The sequence below is a fragment of the Taudactylus pleione genome, unplaced genomic scaffold, assembly GCF_031769625.1.
Source record: "Taudactylus pleione unplaced genomic scaffold, aTauple2 ptg000206l, whole genome shotgun sequence".
Taxonomy (NCBI): domain Eukaryota; kingdom Metazoa; phylum Chordata; class Amphibia; order Anura; family Myobatrachidae; genus Taudactylus; species Taudactylus pleione.
Genome location: NW_028284608.1, coordinates 4496438 through 4518143, shown reverse-complemented (window position 1 = coordinate 4518143; position 21706 = coordinate 4496438).

The following is a 21706-nucleotide window of genomic DNA, read 5'->3' as shown; positions in this document are numbered from 1 at the left end:
AAGAAAATAATTTCCACATCCGCAGACAACAACTGATAAAATTACATATACAGCAACTGTCTTATTATTCATTAATGCCAAACTAGATTAAATAGTTTAAAAAAAAAATGTTTTTACAGAGTAATGTGATGTTATTGTAATCGATTTGCCAAAAACATTCTCAAGACAAAAACATAATATAAGAAAAATAGGTGCAGCACAGATTAGCATCTTGTCGATACCACTGCAGGAAGGCACATTTGAGATGCGTGGACAGATTTAGGGGCCGATTCAAATATTCACAAGGGCCAGTGGAACAGCTGCTGGTGGCTTCGTGCATAGCTCATTTCTGCTTGCAACATGTGCAGGGACGAGCAAAAATGAGCTACCGTAATGGGCTGATATGTGCGCAGCTTGCGGCTAATTCAATCTACCCCTAGCTCCACTCTCAATGGCAGTGCTAAAATAAATACAGCAGGAAGTATTGACCCTGATTGCAAGAAAAAAAAAATTCCATCAAACCATGGCTTGTCTAGGTCAAATGATGACCCTTTAGGGCACCGTAACAGGGTTTTTTATGTTCAGGATGTTCCAGGGGGCTGTAAGAGCTGAAATATGCATTTCTGGAGCGTCCTCAGGATGCACTGGGCAGCACTGCAGCAGCAATTCTGGCTAAGTAGCACCCATTCCAGGCACACTTTTAGCCAGATGCAGGAGCTGTGGGCGAACGGCGGTGCTCTGCAATCTGCACAGCAGCACAACTCGCCAGGACGGTTTTAAGAGAGGAGGGGGCCCGAGTGCAGACTCAGGGCCTGATTCATTACCGATTGCAACTGCAATTATGAACGCAGACGGTCGATTGTTGCATGCGTATGTATCACAGTGTGTGTGCGCAAAAGCTTCACTGCGATCACAGCTCTATGCAGACCCATCACAGAGTTATTGACAGGAAGCGACTGTTTGGGGGTGGTGTCGGGCGGGTGGTCGGCGAAACGCAGGCGTGTCAATGCGCTTGAATGCCGTTACAGGGGCGCGCATAATTTACCCACTGCAATGCCATGCGCAGCTTGGGCTTTCACTACGTGCGATGAGGTTAGCAATTCCTGAGTATGGTCAGAGCTTGTGCAAGTGTGCGTGGGGCTCCGATGGTACTCGATGTTACCGATGGTTTTGCAGTCTTGCTAAACATTACGGATGTGTGTAAGGTAAAGTGGGCGTCCTTATGTTAAGCTGCGATGGCATTGTGATAGCAATCATTAGCATATTTTCACAGTGGGACTGTGTGCGATCGCAGCTGCGATCGCAATAGTGATCCGTAATGAATCAGCCCCTCAGAGTGTGCCTCCTCCTCTCTCCAGCGGTGCACCGGGTGGAGTATATTCTGGTATAGTGCCAGAATCTACTGCGCATGCGCGGGTCTCCGGGAAAAGTGTCGCCCGCGCCGTTTTCCTGGGACAGCAGTACTGTGCGAGTCAACGGGAATATGGCCACCGTTACTTGCCCCCAAATAAAATAAATCAGTAAATATTGCCTCCTTATAAATCTAATACAAAAATGCATTATTTCTATAATAATGAAGTCATACCCCAGTTGTTTACAACAAAAGTGACCGCCATAAAATAAATAAATAAATATTTTCCTATCTTAATGCAATACCCGTTCCCTCATTCCTGGCTTGATCCCTTGCAATCCAATGGAATTTTCCTTAAAATAAAATAAGCCCCATCACAGCATTTTATTAAATGATACCCTTACAGTATAAAAATAAACTGATGTTTACCCCATACTTTTAACGTCATACATTATTGTAGGACTTTTAACTCTAGTGATTTCTACCTGGTGGCCGTTTTTATATAGTTTTTTTATTTATTTTTTTATCCTCCAATGCACATTATATATAAAGGATCAACAACAGACGCAAACTGTCACGGTCTGTATTCAATGGATGTTCCTCACTGCTAACAGTAATGTGTCTCACCAGCCTCACGTAAGCTTTTGTCAATGACAATCCTCCCACCTCTGCTATAATGTTTTTGACGTAACTGTGCAGATGGATAGAAGAGACAGGATCTAAACTCAATGGTGACTAAAACACAAAGCAATGTGTTTTCTTAGAAACGAGTGCAGGGATTATTTATATCTGGAAGTGTAGGAAGTGTGCCACCGGTTTTCAATGTTTACAGGATAGCATACTCTGATCATTTTAGATTTTAGGGTCTGATTCTGAGTCACCCTAATGCGAACACAACTCCAGGCTCCCGCTGTGAACACTGGGCCTGATTCAGGGATGGACGGAATTGCACAGCTGCACACATTCGACTGCAATTCCATCCATCTAAAATACTAATGCTGCAGGAGACGTCTGAAAAGAAGACCCTGGCCTCAGCACTCCAATAGCTTCTGCCTGTCAATCAGGCAGAGGCTTGGGGGAACTGAGTGCGAGATCGCAGGACCCACTCTGCACATTCGCTAGAACAGGTCCTACGCATGCGCAAGAGCAGGAAACATCGGAGATGTGCGCTAGCCATCGGGTTGGCGTACATCTCTGAATCAGAGTTGTACACTAATGCCTTTGCAGCTGCAATCCCATACGCAGCTGCCTTGTGAAAATATGCAAATGTCGCATACACCGAAGAGTGTATTGAGACTCCCACCTGCGGCTTTGCAAATCCAAGCTTGTGCGTATAAAGGCGCAGTGTTGGTCGCAGATCATTCGATTTATCGGTCTTCTGAGTGACCTTATGATCGCGGATAATGGCTGTGGGAAATGAGATGCCTGAAAAATTTTTTCTTGTGTACGGGAACGCAGACGCAGGCTCCAAAATGGTCACGACGTTCCTGCGTTCTTTGCAGCCACTCCCCGTTACCTCCCACAAATGTTCCCTGTCAATCGCACTGCAAGTAAATAATCGCTGCGAGCGGCTACGGTAATGTACCTTGGTGCATGCGCTGTGAGACTCAGACATTGGAATAGCGTACAACTCTAAATCGGGTCCACAGTGCAAATGTAATGCTAATGTACAAAATACGCATCTATGTGATTGCACCGTCTCACTCCTCTGTCCGCGGGAGCAGCCATCAGCAATTTCATCAGCACTTACCCTGTCAAGGCTGGGGAGGTTTTCAGTACAGATGGTCATATGTAACTTTTCCTCATAGATGTAAAAGATAATATGGTAAGCAGCAAGACAGTATAGGAACACTAATACAGTCAGCACTATATAATCAGTGGACCCAGCCTGGGACTGAGCTTAGAACACACAATAGAGCCGGAGTAGAACCGGACTTGTGTGCGATCGCAGTGTGCGTATCCGCATACGCAGCAAAGATGTAGCAGGACACATCTGTATCAGCGAAGAAGCTCAGGCTGCTGAATGCTGTCAGAAATATATACCCTGTGATGCACAGGGATTTACTGATGCTGTCAGGTAGACTCCAGCCTGGCTAGCATTGGAGACTTAGTGGTCAGCTGACTGCTACCAATATGGAGGCGCCCAGTGTCCGGGACTAGCGGGAACGCCGCCGGAGCCCTGAGCCAACCACCACACAGGGAACTCACCAACAGCACACTCCGAGCACCCCCAGCTAGCCCCCCCCCACCACCCCCAAAAAAAGACAGAGCAGCACGACCCCGAGGGTAAGCCTGATTCCTGACTAATGGCTGGAGATCTGTATGAATTTGGTGTCCTGATACACCTTATGTTACATTCAGGAGGGGGCTGCCAGGAGCATTCTATAGGCAATCCAGATGGATTTACAGGCTGTAGGGTGCCATTCCAGGCAGGACCGGCACAAGGTTTCTCGCCACCCTAGGCAAAACTTCAGGCTACTGCCCCCCACCCACAACAATACCCTCTCTCCCCCGCTCCCTCTAAACGCCACCAATATCCTCTTTCCAGCTTCTCAGGTGAAAGTGTGAAGGCTGCATCTTAGAAGGTTAGAAGGTTCACAGCCGCAACCTGCGTTTAGTACAACAACAATGCAGACTTTGTAGCACACCCCATATCCCGGTCGCCTAAAGCTGCCTAATGGTAAAACAGGCCCTGATTCCAGGCACCATGCAAACCAAATGGAGGTGCCATGAAGTATCTAAACTGTGCTGGGAAAGACTAGGGCAGCACAGCAGCTCGGGAAAGCACTAGGCATGTCCACAGAGTTAATGAAGCAAAATATTTAAAGTGGCACCAGAAAATGAATGTCTGTTCATATGTCCAAGAATAAACCCCAATAAGGTACATCTATGTATAAATCATTATTACCTGCAGGGGTGCCACTCCTGACCTAATACCGTAATGAATTACAGAGAAAAAAGTAGGTCACAGTAGAGTACACAATAATTATCCACATGTAAAGCTTGACTCTTATTAAATTATTTAAAATGTACATATAGGCCCTTATTCATGCTAGTGCACTGCTGAGCGCGGATTCCCGATGATCAGGAATCTGCAGGCGCCCGACCCGTACTGCGCATGTGCAGTACGGGTCCTGCGTGATCGCACGCAGATCGGCAGCAGACTCTCAGTGACTGACAGTCTGCTGCCGTTTGTGGACAGGAGGGGGCGGCACAGAGGGTTAGGGTTGGGGGGGACAGGGGACGGTTAGGGTACTTACCTGCCCCAATCGGGATCTTGTTCCTGTCGGACATCTGCTGTCGCGATTTGAACCGGTGGCTACCGGCATTTCAATCCCATACCGTTTTTGATTGCATATAAGTCCCTCGTGATTTCTGGTGCCAAAATTGGTCAAAATTTACAGGAAATGGTGATAAATGAATGTTACTGATATTCAATACTGTAGGAACAAAAACAGGTCCAGTGATTTTAGCTGTTTTTATCCATTTTTAAAGTAATCCCAAACCAAAATAGAACCAATACACTTGAGGGTGGTTTGCCAAATACAAAACTCAATGATGATTTAGAACCAAAATTAAAACATGGCGTTCTGTGCACATCTCTAATTGTTGGTGTTAGTGAGGTTGGATATACTTAATCCCTTACACTGCCTTAGTAATTTATGTAATAGTAACAATGCATATAAATCCCAGATTGGTGGTCTATGTAACATGTAGAAAATCTTAGCCACACAATGCATCAATTTAAAGACTGTTGCTACTATTATAAAGGGATGCATGGGTGTAACTACCATAGGTGCAGCTGCTATGTGGCCCAGAGCTTTGGGAGGCCCATCTTACTTGTCAAAGTTACATGTGTTATATACATTTTTTCACCATTGGGTGGTATATAGGGGTCCCTACAAACTTTTGCTATGGGACCTTCAATTACCTAGTTACGCCCCTGAGGGGATAGTTTGTAAAGATTGCTGTAAATTAATATTAGGTCAGTAGATATTTGTCATTGAAGCATTCCGATATGGTGTACACAGTTTCCACTATGGTGTTACGGTTCTCGCACGATTGTGTAAGACCTGGGAGAGGATCTTCCACCAATAACAGCCACCCGCAGTTCCCTTATTGATTTATTTACACACCTGTACTCAGGTGGTCGCCTGGACTTTTGCCTCCAGCAGTAGAGGCTTACACAACCGACGAGAGACCACAGAACTACTGACCGAGAACACGACAGAGATATGGAGTGGCAGTCCTTCCACTACTGGTACTAACTGGAGTGTGACTGCGGGTGAATGGTACAAGAACTGATGATATGGACTCAGGGCATGATTCAGACCCGGTCGCAAGCGCTGAGTGCTTGCAACCGGGTCGATGGTGGCCCACAGCGCGTGCGCACGAAGGAGCTGGCTCCGTTGTGCGCATGCGCAAGACCCGGCTAGCGACAGGCAATCCGTCGCTCCGGGTCTCGCAACAGAGGGGGCAAGCTGTCGTTGTTGAGTGACAGCACGCCCCCTTTGGTGGGCGGGCCAGGGGGGGGTGACTGCCCAAATGGAGGCCTGCCGTTTGGGGGCGGCCCCACTGACATCACGAGTGATGTCAGTGGAGAGATTCCAGCTCTGTTAGAGCCGAAATCTCTCTGGGGGTTGCGGCCACGAGACCCTACCACAAGGGTCTCGTCGCAAGCCTGATGGTCGCGATGGTCTTGACCATCGCGACCATCATCAGGGCCTCTCGCAATAGCTGTGGGTGGATCCCCCCCAAAAAATGCCCTGCCCTGATTCAGAGCGAGCGCTCTGTCAGAGCGAGCGGCTCTGAATCAGGCCCTCAGTACTCAAGCAGCAACAGATGACAAGATCTCAGGAATGTCTAGGGACTATGGCGCAGCTGGGTTGTTCAGACAAGGAACGAGGTGACAAACAATACAGGCTGTGAAGCAGGAGTGACATGAACTGTGATATTGCAGGATTAGACAGGACTAGACCAGACAGGACTGTCAAACAAGAAACATAGACTAAACAGGCAAGATAACTGACAAGGCAAAGAGAGGCCAATAACAGACATAAACCAGACATACAAAACACAAAGAAGGACTAGATACAAGATGCGGCCTTGAGGGCCGAGGTATTATTATTATCATCCTTTATTTATATGGCGCTACAAGTGTTCCGCAGCGCCTTAGAAAATACATAAACAAATAATTTGACAACTGACTTACAGTGCAAAATAGGACAAGGACATGGATAATATACATTGATACATAAGTGACCATAACAGGTATGACAGAAACAACACAGAGTGGCCTTGAGGGCCGAGGTGCGGCTTTGAGAGCCGAAGTGCGGCTGGAGAGCTAATAGATATACAAGCTGTGATGCGGCCTTGCGGGCCGAGGTGTGGCTATGACAGCAGAGATGTGGCTATAGAGCCGATTGATGTACCGACTGTGCTGTGGCCTACTGGGCCGAGGTGCGGCTATGACAGCCGAGATGTGGCTTGAGAGCCAATTGATGTACAGGCTGTGATGCGGCCTAGCAGGCAGTGGTGCAGGAACCAGACGGCAGACAGGAGCACTCAGACGCAGCAGGAACACAGACTGAAGGCAGCAAGGTAGAGAACACTGCAGGTAGGAATAGCTGGAACCAGACCGACACGGCACAAGCGGCTGTGGTTTGGAGATGCTGCGGACAGCAGAGAGATTAACTGTAACTGCAGAGTAACTGCTTTGGAGAGTCCAAACTGTGAGGACATAGACAAATGGATACACGGCTGGAAATACACTGGCAGGTTCAGATCCAACAGACAGATACAGGACATCAGAACTGCAGAACTAGGAAGATCGGCTAGAACTCAGGGCCTGATTCAGACCCGCTCGCAAGCACACTGCGCTCGCAAGCAGATCGATGGTGGCCCAGTGCACACGCGCGGCGTGCAAACTGCGCGTGCGTGAGCCCCTTGTGTGAGCGCAAAAAGCACTCGCTCCGGGACTCACTACAAAAGGGGCGGCTATCGATGTTGATCGACAGCTCGCCCCATTTTGTAGGCGTGGCCGGAGGGTGGCTTCACAAACGGAGGCGTTCCCAAGCGAACGCCTGCCGTTTGTGGGCGGCCCCACTGACATCACCACTGATGTCAGTGAGAGAGCTTCCGGCTCTATTAGAGATTCTGGCTCTCGTCACAAGCCCAATGGTCGCGATGGTCTTGACCATCGCGACCATCATTCTGGCCGCTCGCAATAGCTGTGGGTGGTCACCCACAGCTATGCAAGCGGCCAGGAGGCCATAACAAAAAAAAAACAGCGTACACCCTGATTCAGAGCGAGCGCTCGCTTTTTGCGAGCGCCTCTGAATCAGGCCCTCAGGCTTTTGAGAACAGACCAACAAACATGTCAGACAATATCACTGGCATGGAGTGAAGGGCTGGCTGTAACTTATGAAATGCATGGTATTGGTGCACATAACATACTGCTACTGTTACTGATACTGTTTCAGCGGTTTATACATCTCCCCCAATGTCACATCCCCGTGCCATAAAGCTACGCCCAGAGATGGGGACAGCATCAGGATGGGGTGGGAGCCAGAGCAAGGAGGGGAAACAGCCAGTGGCTAACAGGGAGGGAGTTTAGTGAGAGGTGTGAGGAGTTGGGAAGATGAAGAGGGGGGAGGTCCTGCACTTTGGGGCAAGCTTATGGGGTCTATTTACTAAGACTCCACATATCGTGGAGTTAATGCCACTCCTGCTTCGCCTGCTACCGCTGCGAAGCAGGGGCTGGCTACCGCAGCTGTTACTAAAAATAGACCCACGAGGAGGGTGAACGTTAAGTCACCCCCTCAGCGGTAACAGCTGAGACCCCTTTCCCCCTGACAGCCCTCTGTGACTCGCAATCTCCGGCCGGCAGCAGCAGTGACTTTTTTTTTCCGTAAAATCTTTATTAACGCATTGTACAATTACAGCAAGCACTTTCTGCTTCTCCAACAGGAGGCGATATCAGCGCTGGAGGAGACAACCGACGGTAAGTGACATCTCCTCTTAGTAATACCTGGGACACTTAGCGCTGCCATAGGTGTTTATGGCAGCGCTAAGTGCCCCAGGTGCAGTGCGATGTTGTAGCTTGCACTTAGCACTGGCAGGCTGCAGGCAGAGAAATCCCTTACATGCCTAAATAAATAGGACCCCTAGATCTCTTACGTGAGTCCTCCTCCGTAAGTTACACAATTTTTCACTGTAAATTGTTCTACTCTTTAGTATCCACCAAACCAGCATCCACTTTACCAGAATCCCAAAATCCTTCTTTAATTCAAACTATGCTACAAATGCTGATTCAGATGAATCGGATGATGGATGGATTGGATAAACTCCAGCCAACAAATACTATATCATCCACTTCAGCACCATCTTCTAAGTTTTCCTAGAACCTGAGCTTTAGCTGGCTATGCCAAATAACTTGAATGGAGAGTGTGGACAATTCAACCAGTTTATTGCTCTGTGCCATTTTCTATTTATTATGAAGCCACTCTCCTATCTCACATATCCATCAGAGGGTGGAATGATACTCACACTCCTGAGATGAGATATCCTAGCTCTGGCAACCGTCTAACGGTAACAGTTGGATTATATTCTGAATTTGCTACCTGTTTTATAACGGTAACAATTGGATTATATTCTGAAATTGCTACCTGTTTTATAACAGTAACAATTGGATTATATTCTGAATTTGCTACCTGTTCTATAACAGTAACAATTGGATTATATTCTGAATTTGCTACCTGTTTTATAACGGTAACAATTGGATTACGGTATATTCTGAATTTGCTACCTGTTTTATAACGGTAACAATTGGATTATATTCTGAAATTGCTACCTGTTTTATAACAGTAACAATTGGATTATATTCTGAATTTGCTACCTGTTTTATAACGGTAACAATTGGATTACGGTATATTCTGAATTTGCTACCTGTTTTATAACGGTAACAATTGGATTACGGTATATTCTGAATTTGCTACCTGTTTTATAACGGTAACAATTGGATTATAGTCTGAATTTGCTACCTGTTTTATAACGGTAACAATTGGATTATATTCTGAATTTGCTACCTGTTTTATAACAGTAACAATTGGATTATATTCTGAATTTGCTACCTGTTTTATAACAGTAACAATTGGATTATATTCTGAATTTGCTACCTGTTTTATAACAGTAACAATTGGATTATATTCTGAATTTGCTACCTGTTTTATAACAGTAACAATTGGATTATATTTTGAATTTGCTACCTGTTTTATAACAGTAACAATTGGATTATATTCTGAATTTGCTACCTGTTTTGTAACGGTAACAATTGGATTATATTCTGAATTTGCTACCTGTTCTATAACAGTAACAATTGGATTATATTCTGAATTTGCTACCTGTTTTGTAACGGTAACAATTGGATTATATTCTGAATTTGCTATCTGTTTTATACAAGTCACTGATAAAGAAGAAGAAAGGTCTGTGGATACTAGTAATGACAGCTATGGGAATCAGGAGCATAGTGAAATGTAACTGCTTTATTGTAACAAAACATAGTGCAGATAATGCAGGATATATACAAACCAACTTCAATTGAAACACTATATCTAAGACTGTATCCATCTGTAGATAGATGTAATAATATGTTTAATATTCAGGGGTTTATTATTCTTTACTACCAAAACCTACTCCTAGCGTCAGGACACTGCAACCACACCCATTTTGTGTCATCTCTTCTAGGCGTAAGCTAATCCTTCGTATTGCGCCTAATACGGCTGCCTCATTTGGTACCTTTTGTGGGTGGAATATATAACCTATGGAAGTTAATTCCCAAAATGTCTGCACCAACCGTGCAAAATGTTTATTGTGCTCTCTAGGTTTTGGTTGATTTTAATTATCTCTGTGTGGTTTTCTATTTTTTGCAACACCAAATCCTTGTACAATGGGCCTGATTCAGACCCGGACGCAAGTGGCCGTTCGCTCGTTCGGTGTACGAGTGAAAAAATGTAAATTCAAGCGCTCGCTCGTATGTTCGCTCACAGCTAATCTTCCGCCCCATAGTCTCCCAACCCCTCCTCTAGCTAGCGAACGTTCTAAATAGCGACCGTCCGTCTCCTCTTTGGTTGCAGGGAACTCTCGCACAAGTCAATTCCGGAAGTGGCCCTGCCAGTTTTCGATTGCCTGCTATTTCATTCAGCAAACATACTTGAATCGATTAATGGCAACCACTATATTAATTACCTTAATTGGTATTCACATGTTTGCAATCCTTTTTCTTTTTTCAATGTCAATAAACTTTATTATTGTTAGTGTGTGTCATTGATTCCGCAGAATACGTACGGTTGGACCAAGGGGATGGTTGTTCAAAATTAAAAGTTTGTTTGAATGCTACTATTGTTTTGCGTTTTTTTATATGCAGATTTTTCATCTTTTTTATTAATATTTAAATTAGCTTACGCATGTCACTGCATCAAGCCTATCATAACTCACATTATATTTGTGAGGGTGTAGGTCACATGACTCATACAATAACCAATAGAATGCTTTCTGTTAATTTACAAAGTACATTAGCCAATCAAATTTTTTCTAGGACCTTTATTAAAACTGTTTTGTGTAAAAAAAATCATTGCCATCATGAGAGCCGCAGCTTTTTGTCGCCGTGAACTCCTGGTCCTCACTGATGTGATGGACCGGAGAATAACAAATTCCATGGGACCCATCACTAACCTCCGCAAGCGGCTTGCCTACGCGGAGGTGTGGCGTCGCCTGCGTACGATCGGCTACCGCTGAAATTTCGGACAACTGGAAAGAAGGTGGTCCGATCTTCGGCGCCGATCCCCACGCCTGTTGGCCAATTTGCGTCAGCAAATACTGGAAAGTAAGTGTTTGTTTTTTGTAAATTTAAAATGTAAGCATACCTGCGTGTGCATGTTTCCCGTATAGCCCTGTTTCTTTATTTTGAACATACCTGCGTGTGCATGTTTCCCGTATAGCCCTGTTTCTTTATTTTGGACATACCTGCGTGTGCATGTTTACCGTATAGCCCTGTTTTTTTTTTGGTGTGTAAATTTTGGAATCAAAATATTAAATATGTAATAATATAAATTTTTCGACATCATTTAGGGGCTGAGCGCAGACTACGACGTCTCCAACTTCACCGACGTCGGGCTCGTCCCCTATCCCCCACTCCCACCCAAACATCCTCTCCCCACTCTTCCCCAAATTCCCCCTCCACCCCAGACCTGGCAGACCGTGAGGCCCCTCCCTCTCCTCACATTCCCATCCCTCCAACTTCACCCTCCCCTCAACGCCCCCTCTCTTTTCCTCATCCTCCCCTCCACCACCCCCCTCTCTTTTCCTCACCCTCAATTTCCTCCCAAATCACCCCTCCTCCATCCGTGCAGCACTGGCCCACCTCTGAGGAGGACGATTTCAGGGCTCCTGGCCCAGTCAGCATTATGCCCGGTATGTTTCCCTTTTAAACTATGGTTGCTTTTGCATTTTATTTTTTTTTGGTGATGTTGTCCTTTTGCCTGTGCAGTTCAAAATTGTAAAGTAGTTCTAATGTTTTGGATATATATCTTTGTGAAACAATGTCTAGGATGTTTTCCCCTTACACATATGACACATGTCCAAACACTCATACTTGTGTCTTTCTTGTTTACGGTACCAACAAATGTAGTATTTTTGCGAAGTTGTCCCTATTTTTTGTTGAATTTTGATGTAAAATTTGTTTTTTGTTTTTTTTACAACAATCTTTGCGTTTGGCATTACTTTTGTTTTGTAGATGCTTTTTTTCTCGTTTTTTTGTATAGTCTGATTTTTAAGTTGTTTGTTAACATATAAATTAAGGTGTCATTTTAGTAATCCCCACATTTTTTAAACCCACAGAGGACCAGAGGCGTAACGAACAAATGTATGCAGGCTTGCAGAGCTTGAGGGGCCATGTAGTTGGCATGCTAGTGGTCTTGGATCATCTGTTGGCACTCCTGCGCCACTAATTCTTGTTTTTTTACCCAAAAAATGTTTAAAAAAATAAAAGATATTTTGATTTATTTAAGTCTCATTCCTTGTCTGTAAATCTTAGATTGTTGAACCTTACATAAGTCTACTATTTTACCATGAGGTTTTAAGTAATGCAAACTGGATTGTAGAAAGCTCAAGTAAGTATGTAAGCTGGCACATTAAACACCTAACAATACCAATAGGTTTGTAGAATTAACGGCAACAATAGTTTGTTCTTTTTTGGCGGTAACGTAAAAAGTAAACCAAACCTGCTTAGGCCTACATTGGCAAACAGACTGATTCACCATAATACCTCTGGTGTTTGTTTTTAGCCACAAAGCAGGGTCAAAAAAATTACAATTTAACACATTACAGGATTAGCCGTTAAGCAAATTTGCCTTTTTTGGACCAGGTTACACTTGCTTGTAATTTACCCAGGAAAAGTGAAAATATAAAAACAAACATCAGAACCATTGTGTAACAAGCTTTGCATTGGTTTCAATAGAAGGTTTCAACTTACCCAGAAGCCACGCATCATCAGCTTGTAGGTTGTTTAATTTGTGCCAAATCCCTGATTGCCGGATGACGAAGGAATCATGTGCACTGCCGGGGAATTTGGCATTCAGGGACAGGATCTGGAGGGAGGCATCACATACCACCATTACATTCAGTGAATGAAAGTGCTTTCAGTTCCTAAAAATAGCCTCCAGCCTTGCTGGAGGCTGAAGTGGTATGTGAGTGCCATCCACAACCCCTATGATGTGTGGGAAGCCAGCTATTTGGTAAAAATTCACCTTCGCCACATTAAGGGTACCCATATCCAATGGTATTTTAATAAAATGATGGAGGTGTTTAAAAAGGGCCTCCATCACTGCCCTCAGGATCCTTGAAAAGGAGGATTGGGATATTCCAGCAACTATTCCCACAGTGGTTTGAAAGGATCCTGAGGCACAAAAATGTAACACCGACATTAATTAAGTGGTAGTATTGCTGTAGGACTGTCAATTTGCCATTGAAGATCACTCTCTATTAATGAGAGAGTGTCTATGATGATTTGTGGCGGCAGACGGTATCGCCTTAACACCTCATCATCTGACATTCCAAAAAGGGTGACACATGTTCTATATATCTGGGGCCTTGCACGCCTACGAGGCCTACGCCTGGGACGAAGTTGAGGTTGGTCGGATTCTGGAACCATGGCCAATATAATACGACCAACATCAACCTGAAATGGTAAGCCAGGTAGTTATTGTTTTAGACAAATGTGTAAAGAGAAATATACTTATCTTTTCTAAGAAATCCAAAGATGCTTACAGGCCTGGGATGTGTCATGTGCAGAACAACCTACATTTCAAAAGTAGAAAATATGTTTAAGATTAATTAAATAAAATATGATTGGAAACAAATTTTTTTTGTTAAAAAATAGAGAAGGGAGCACACATTAGTTCAGAAAATAGTACGCTACATTTAGTGGTAAGACATGATTTTACACTGAAAAATTCTAAAAACATTAGTTCGCAAAATAGTACGCTACTTTTACAGTTAAATCAAGACACATTAGTTCGCAAAATAGTACGCTACTTTTACAGTTAAATAAGGACACATTAGTTCGCAAAATAGTACGCTACTTTTACAGTTAAATAAGGACACATTAGTTCGCAAAATAGTACGTAAATTTTACATTTAAAACCACTCAAACATTAGTTCGCAAAATAGTATGCTACATTTAGTGGTAAGACATGATTGTTCCCAGAAAATAAACAACATTACTTACTAAGACCAACACATCGAATTTGTAAATTCATGAAACCAAAAACACTTACCAAAAACAGACAAATATCCCAAAGTTCAAAAACGTCACTGGGGCAATGCCAAAATAACTGTAAAACAAACAAAAAAAATTATTACAAACATTTGTAAACTATTTACTATTATTTTTTACGATGGTTTTTTAAAATACTTACTCAAAAATTCAAATAAAAATAGCCAAACAATAAAAAAAAAAGCGAACGGAAAAGAAAGAAGTTAGAAAAATAAAAAAATATCGCACAAAAAAAGTCCTCCTTCTACTCAATAAGCCAACAATCCACTCCAACGCAAAACCTCCAACAATCAACATGCCACATCGACTCGAGTCACACCAAGCCATAAATAGTCTTTATTTTCCCGCTCAAATTAAGGACGGACAATAGGAGCGCACAGTCAATGATGCGGCCGAATAATGCTGACGCATGTATAAAAACGTCACTGAAAACCCAAATCGGTCTGCTGTAGTGAGACCTGAAAGTCCAAAATGACTACAGAGCAGCAAAGCACTGGCCAAGAGGCGCCAGGTAAGTATTTCTCTTTTTTTGGCTAAAGGATTATGTTTAACAATAATTTTGGGAACATTTTACATTATAAATTTTAATCCCATTTTAAAAAAAGGTGTTGAGGATGCCATGGAAGAGGCTGCTGGGCCTAGTAGGCCAACTAAACAAAAAAAAAAGGCAGCCACAATTCACAAGAAAGGAGATGGAGGTTTTGGTGCAAATGTGCAATGACAACCTGCCACAGGCAGCAAGGAATATGGGTGCAAGCCAGAAATGGAAAATGTGGGATGACATAGCCAGTGGTGTCAATAGGGTGGGTGATTTTGAACGTTCAACCCGGGAGGTCAAACGCCGGTACGTAAAAACTACATTTTTGTAAAAAGTATTTACAGGTCCAAATACTGCAGGAATAATGCCAACTTTTTACCCCACAGATGGAGCGACTTCAAATATCGTTTTAAGCAAAAACTGGCTGATAGGGCTAGGCATGCAGGGGGGACAGGTGGGGGTCCCACCCCTGTGTCACTGGAGCTCACAGATTTGGAGGAGATGGCCCAGGGGTGTGTGCAGGATGAGGAGGTGTTTGGCGTGTCGAACATGGATACCGACATGCCAGACTTTGCGGCTCCTCATGTTGCCCCAGGTAAATGTTGTAATGTTAACAACTCAGAAATGTGTTTGGGACAATATCTAGATTATAATGTTACTCTTTTCTCTTTTTTCTCACAGAGACACAGGCGGATGAGTCTGCTCCAGAGGGGAGCTTTGGCCGCAGAATTTCTGCTGACTCTGCAGGGGAGGAAGCAGTCGATCCGGCTGGGGACCCTATGGCAGACAGTCCAGGGCATTCCCCCTCGCAGGCAGTGGGCCTCCTCACTGATCTCAATATTAAAACGGATCAGCAGACCCAGATTCTGCAGAGGCTGGACGCCAGTCTGCTACGGGTGGCGGACGCCCTGGAGCAGACCCAGATTCTGCAGAGGCTGGACGCCAGTCTGCTACGGGTGGCGGACGCCCTGGAGCAAAGTGCTGCGGCCAACGTGACCATTGCTAAGGCCCTGGCGGAAAATACTGGGGCCAACGTGCGAATAGCAAATGCCCTGGAGCAGCTCGTTCGCCAGCACATGTTGGAGCCGGCCTCCCTTCCTGCCGGAACATCAGGACCCTCCACCTCTGGCACAACAACAGCCATCCCTCCAAATGTGCCTAGCCCTATGCCTAGTCCAGAGACCACAACATCTGCCTCTGGCCAGGCCAGCAGAAGGACATCCCGGACATGTTCAGGCTCCCTCCCTACCCCGGCCAAACGGTGATGACAGCACTGGCTAATTTTCCCACAATCCTTCTCTGTGTTTGCCCCATATTCCTTAATGCCCAAAACCTCCCTCTCCTTTCTTGTGAATTTTTTTTTTATTTTGTTTGTTTGTGGATTTCAAATGCCACTTATTTTGTTTGTGTGTTTCTAAAATCATTTGTTATTTGTTTTTACGTTATCAAGTTTTTATTATTTCCAAAAAAAAATAACAACAAAAAATAAAATACCGTTGAAAATCTGCACAATTCTATTGTTAATTTATTAAAAAACTGGTTAAAAGGTAATCCCGCAAACAAAATTACAAACAATACAACGGAAATCTAAACATTATTTTTGAATAAAAAAACCAAGGGTTAAAAACAATTTATGAGTTTTAATTAACACTTAGCAAAAAACAAAAGGACGATTGTTTTCTTGGCCCCTAAAAAATGAAGAAAAAAAACAAACATGCGTACAATATTGTTGCCCTAAAAAAAGAAAAAAACTAATTTGGAAAAATATGTGTGACAGATGTTGTGGGTGACAGGACGAGAGAGTCAGTAGGCAAGTGTGGATATAGCACCCCTTCCCCTTCAATGTTTTCCTCTCACAACACTTCCCCAGTTCAAAGCACTCTCCCCCCTTCATTATATCACAGCACAACCCCCTGCCCTCCTTCATTGTTCATCCCATCACAGCACCCTAACCTTCCTTCAATATTCACCTCACTCATCGCAACGGGCAGCACCATCAAACTGCTTACCTTCAAACTAACACCCCTACAGTATCGCTCACATCAGCCTGCCCTCACGTGACACTGCTGAGGAACAGGGGAGCTAATGGATGTGGAGCTGCTTGGCTGCTCCGATTGTATTAGAATTGTACTGTAATAAATGCAGGGAAACCCCCCCCGCTGTGTTTCTGCAAGTCCAAGCCTGCAGCCAGCCCCCCTTCTCTGTCCCTAGCTCCAAAAGCCCCACTTCTGTGTCTCCATCCCCAGCAGCCCCCCTTCTATGTCTCCACTCCCCAGTCAGCCCCAGCAGACCCCCTTCTATGTCCCCCTCCCCGGCAGCCCCCCTTCTATATCCCCACTTCCCAGCCAGCCCTAGCAGCTTCCCATCTATGTCCCCACTCTCCGGCAGTCCACCTTCTATATCCCCACTCCCCAGCCAGTCCCAGCAGCTCCCCTTCTACATCCCTACTCCCCAGTCTTTCATGTCCCCACTCACCAGCCAGCCCCCTTCTATGTCTGCACTCCCCAGCCAGCCCCAGCAGACCCCCTTCTATGTACCCACTCCCCGGCAGCCCCCTTCTATATCCCCACTCACCAGCCAGCCCCCCTTCTATGTCTGCACTCCCCAGCCAGCCCCAGCAGACCCCCTTCTATGTACCCACTCCCCGGCAGTCCCCCTTCTATATCCCCACTTCCCAGCAGCTCCCCATCTATGTCCCCACTCCCCAGCCAGCCCCCCTTCTATGTCTGCACTCCCCAGCCAGCCCCAGCAGACCCTCTTCTATGTACCCACTCCCTGGCAGCCCCCCATCTATGTCCTCACTCCCCAGCCAGCCCCAGCAGCTCCCCTTCTACATCCCCACTCCCCAGCCTTTTATGTCCCCCACTCCCCAGCCAGCCCCCTTCTAAGTCCCCACTCACCAGCCAGCCCTAGCAGGTTCCCTTCTGTGCCCCCACTCCCCAGTCAGCCCCAGCCTTTTATGCCCCCACTCCCCAGCAGGCCCCCTTCTGTGACCCACTCCCCAGCCAGCTCCAGCCTTTCATGTCCCTCACTCACCAGCAGGCCCCCTTCTGTGACCCACTCCCCAGCCAGCTCCAGCCTTTTATGTCCCTCACTCATCAGCCAGCCCTCCCCAGCAGTCCTCCTAAATCCCCACTCCCCAGCCAGCCCCAGCAGGGCCCCCTCTAAACCCCCACTCCCCAGCCAGCCCACCTTCTAAATCACCACTCCCCAGCAGGCCCCCTTCTGTGCCCCCACTCCCCTGCAGACACCTTTTAAGTTCACACTCTCCAGCCAACCCCCCTTCTAAATCCCCACTCCCAAATCAGCCCCCTTCTAAGTCCCAATCCCCAGCCAGCCACAGCAGACACCTTTTAAGTCCCCACTCTCTTTCTTGCCCCCAATTCCCCCTTCTTACCTTATTACGGAAGTGCTTTCGCGGGCCGGCCCGTGGCCCCTCCATCCCCTCTTCAGCGGCGCGGCGTGTCAGGACGTCACTCGCGCTTGGACTTCTCTTAAAAAAAAAAACAACATTGCACACGCAGCACACGGCACCGGCAGGCGTGCACACTGAGAAGCTACATGGCCCGGGGAGTGCTGGCAGCAGCTTCCAGCTTCATTTCTGATATATATCCACAATATATTTTTATTTACATTTTTTTTACTCTGATTCAGATATGTTTCATGGGATATATACATATATTAAATGTGAATAAATGTTTATACTTAATAACCTTTTCTCGTGCAGTGATTTCAAATTGCCACACATGTTTTTGCTGTTTCATTTAACTCTGTTTGACTTGAGTACTTTTAAGTGACCACCTATGTTTAAACAGTAGCAATAATTTTTTTTAGATATTTGTAAATCCTATTTTTGTGGGTATTAACAATTATGTAGACCAGTGATTCCCAAACTCTTTTGAATCACGGCGCCCTAGAGTATCAGCATTGTTTTTATGGCACCCTTAAGCCAAAAGTTTGTTATTGAGAAATTCTGAAAAAAATGAATAAAGTAGTAAAGTGAATTAAATTGTGCTGACCTGTCATCCTTAGGTCAGTTATGTTGTGGTGGACAGGTTCGCACTTCTGTTTGTCCACATATTTACATTACATTGACCATAAATAACTTGATTTGGTGCTGGACCACCATCCGGAGGCACCCCTGCAAGTGTCCCGAGGCACCCCAGGGTGCCAGGGTGCACAGTTTGGGAACCACTGGTGTACACCCTAAATAATTTCAAAGAAGACTGCAGAACACTGAAGTGAGACAAGCAGCGCAGTCCTTAGCTTTTTGTCTTTTTAAGTATGGTCGGGACAATTCAACGTGCTGAAGAACATGTCCCTGGATATTTAGCAGGAGATCTATCAAACCTTCTAAACGGGACAAGTGGAAATGTTTGTCCATAGCAACCAATCAGATTCTAGCTATAATTTATCTAGTACATTCTAGAAAATCATAGCTAGTATATGATTGGCTGCTTTGGGCAACATCTCCACTAGTCCTCTTGCAAAGATTTGATAAATCTACCTCTTAGGAAGTTTTCAGTTTGAGTCCACCATAAAAATGGACATCGATGGTACCATTGGTATTTACCATTGCTGGCATCAAACTGTCAACAGAAAACTATTAGTGGGCGGCACAAGTGCAGACAGGTGACCAGGGCAGGACAATCAGAGTAAGGTGAGGCTAAGGGGTAGCCAACGATAGAGCAAGGCTAAGTCATGTGACGGGGGAAGGAGCGCAGCTAGGGGTTTGCGGGGTGGTCAGAGCAACAGACAAGAAGGGGGTTGCCAACTGGTGGGGAGCTGCAATGGGTGCAATCATCATACCTCCCAACATGACCCTCTCCAGGAGGGACACAATGCTCTGGTCCTAGATTTCCCTGGTAAGTTATGATTGGTGGAGGCTCCAGAGGTGGGGCTGCAGCACAGTCCAAAATTCAAATAGGGGAGTCACACCAACTGCCAGTGAGTCCCAGCCAGTGATATTTGGTAGTGTGTGAAATGACAGTTGGTGTGGCTCCCCTATTTGAATTTTGAACTGCGCTGCAGCCCCACCTCTTACCAGGGAAGTCCAGGACCAGAGCATTGTGTCCCTCCTGGAGAGGGTCATGTTGGGAGGTATGAATCATCACCCTTCAGCGGCGACACGGGCCACCGAACCGCGGCTGTCTGTCTTCTGTCTTGGCTTGTTCTGCTTCACCTGTCAATGGTTTTAATGTTATGACTGATGGGTGCAGTTTGTTGTCTAACTTATTCCATTCCAGGGACCATGCTGTGCGGCTATTTCAGCGTCACCATGGGAACTTAGGGCCTGATTCAGCAAGGAATGCACGGATGCTGATGCACACACCCGTCCGCTGCGAGAATATGCTAATCAATGCATACGCACGGAGACCGCAGCACAAGATGTAGACGGCCAGCCCCATATTAGGCCGCCCTTCTTCCTTCCTTTACTCAAAGCATGATCATCACGCAAGATAGTGTAAACATCGGGAACCACCGGACCCATTAGCATAGTAGTGATTGACCTGACCTGCCGCAGGAATTTGGCCGCTTCCTGTGTAAAGCTTACAGTATGGCTGCATATGCGGCCACACTGCCTTAATTATGCACGCCTTATAATGGCATTATAACGCCTGCGTTCGCCTGACCACCCCCCATCACCACCCACAAACAGCACTTCCTGCCAGTTTCAGAAGGGTCTGCGTACACACTGCGTGTAGTCTGCGTACAATAATCCGATCGCACTCTCAAGCTTGCGCATGCGCAGTACGATGCATGCGCAGAGTAAAAACATTGGCCAAGTGCATGCATTCTCTCATGTGAGTTCCTTGCTGAATCAGGCCCTTAGCCATCAATGGAAGCAAACCATCGATATTTGCTAAACATCAGTGGTCGATATTCATCCTTAGTCCACCCAAACATTGTAAGCTCATATGAGCAGTGCTCTCTTCCCTATGTTATAAAGAGCCACCGAACCCTTGTGGCGCCATAGTAAAAAAGTATATTCATTTGTCTGTTCCCTAATTTTTTCTATTCTCATGTTCTATGTTTTTTTTAATGACTTCTGAAGCAGGGGAGTTTTAACGTGTTGGGTATGAAATCCCGACCGAGCATTCATAATCCCGACGGAGGTAAGTTCCCTAACGCTACCCAAACCAATCCTCCCTTAGTCTTTGCTGCCTAACTGTACTGGCACCATCCTTTCTGAGTACATCATGGAAAGAGGGTGCTGCCGGGAGCACTAATAGGAGGATCTGCCACACAAACACACTGGCGGATATCTCATGGGTGCAGGGTTTGTGGAGAGGGACCCCCTGAAGCCACGGGCCCGTGTGCACCAGGGACATGCAGTCACCCCGGGACTCCAGGGTCCAGACAGAGACAGCCCATCCGCTATCTTGCTGACTGCCCAGCACTGGTTCCTATCAACAGCGCTGTGCTGCAAAGCCTGCAATAAAGCTTTTGTTCTTTTGGAAAACCAGCGGCAGTGCGCTTGACGTCATGACATCACGTTGCACTGCTGATAAAGAGAGGCGCTGCGGTGTGTGAGGACTTAGGGGCAACAAGAAATTGCAGGTAAGTGTAGGGCTGGCTGTCTGAGGCTGGAGAGACAGAAGGGGGCTAGAGGTATCAAAATAGAAAAGAAAGCCTATAAGACTGGGCTGCCTGGTGTCACTTCAGTGCTCTACAGAAAGATTATATCTCACTTATCCAGGGCATATATAATTATTAATACCCAACTGAAAATATTAATACCCACATCACCAGGGTGTGACACACGATCACGCTCCTACAAATGTTATACCAGGGGCGGTGGCGTCACAAAGGGGGTGACACCAAGCGGCTGACTCCCGCCCTTACTGACAGGAACCAGTTGCTGCACTGTAGCATTAAGTGCAGCACTCTGTTCCTGACACTGAGGGAGCCGGCCGGCACTCCACACAGGGACATCCTGCACCCCCTCTCTTCCCTCCCAAGTAATAGGCACGGGGTTCAGGTCGTGAGGCCACGCCCCTTCCCC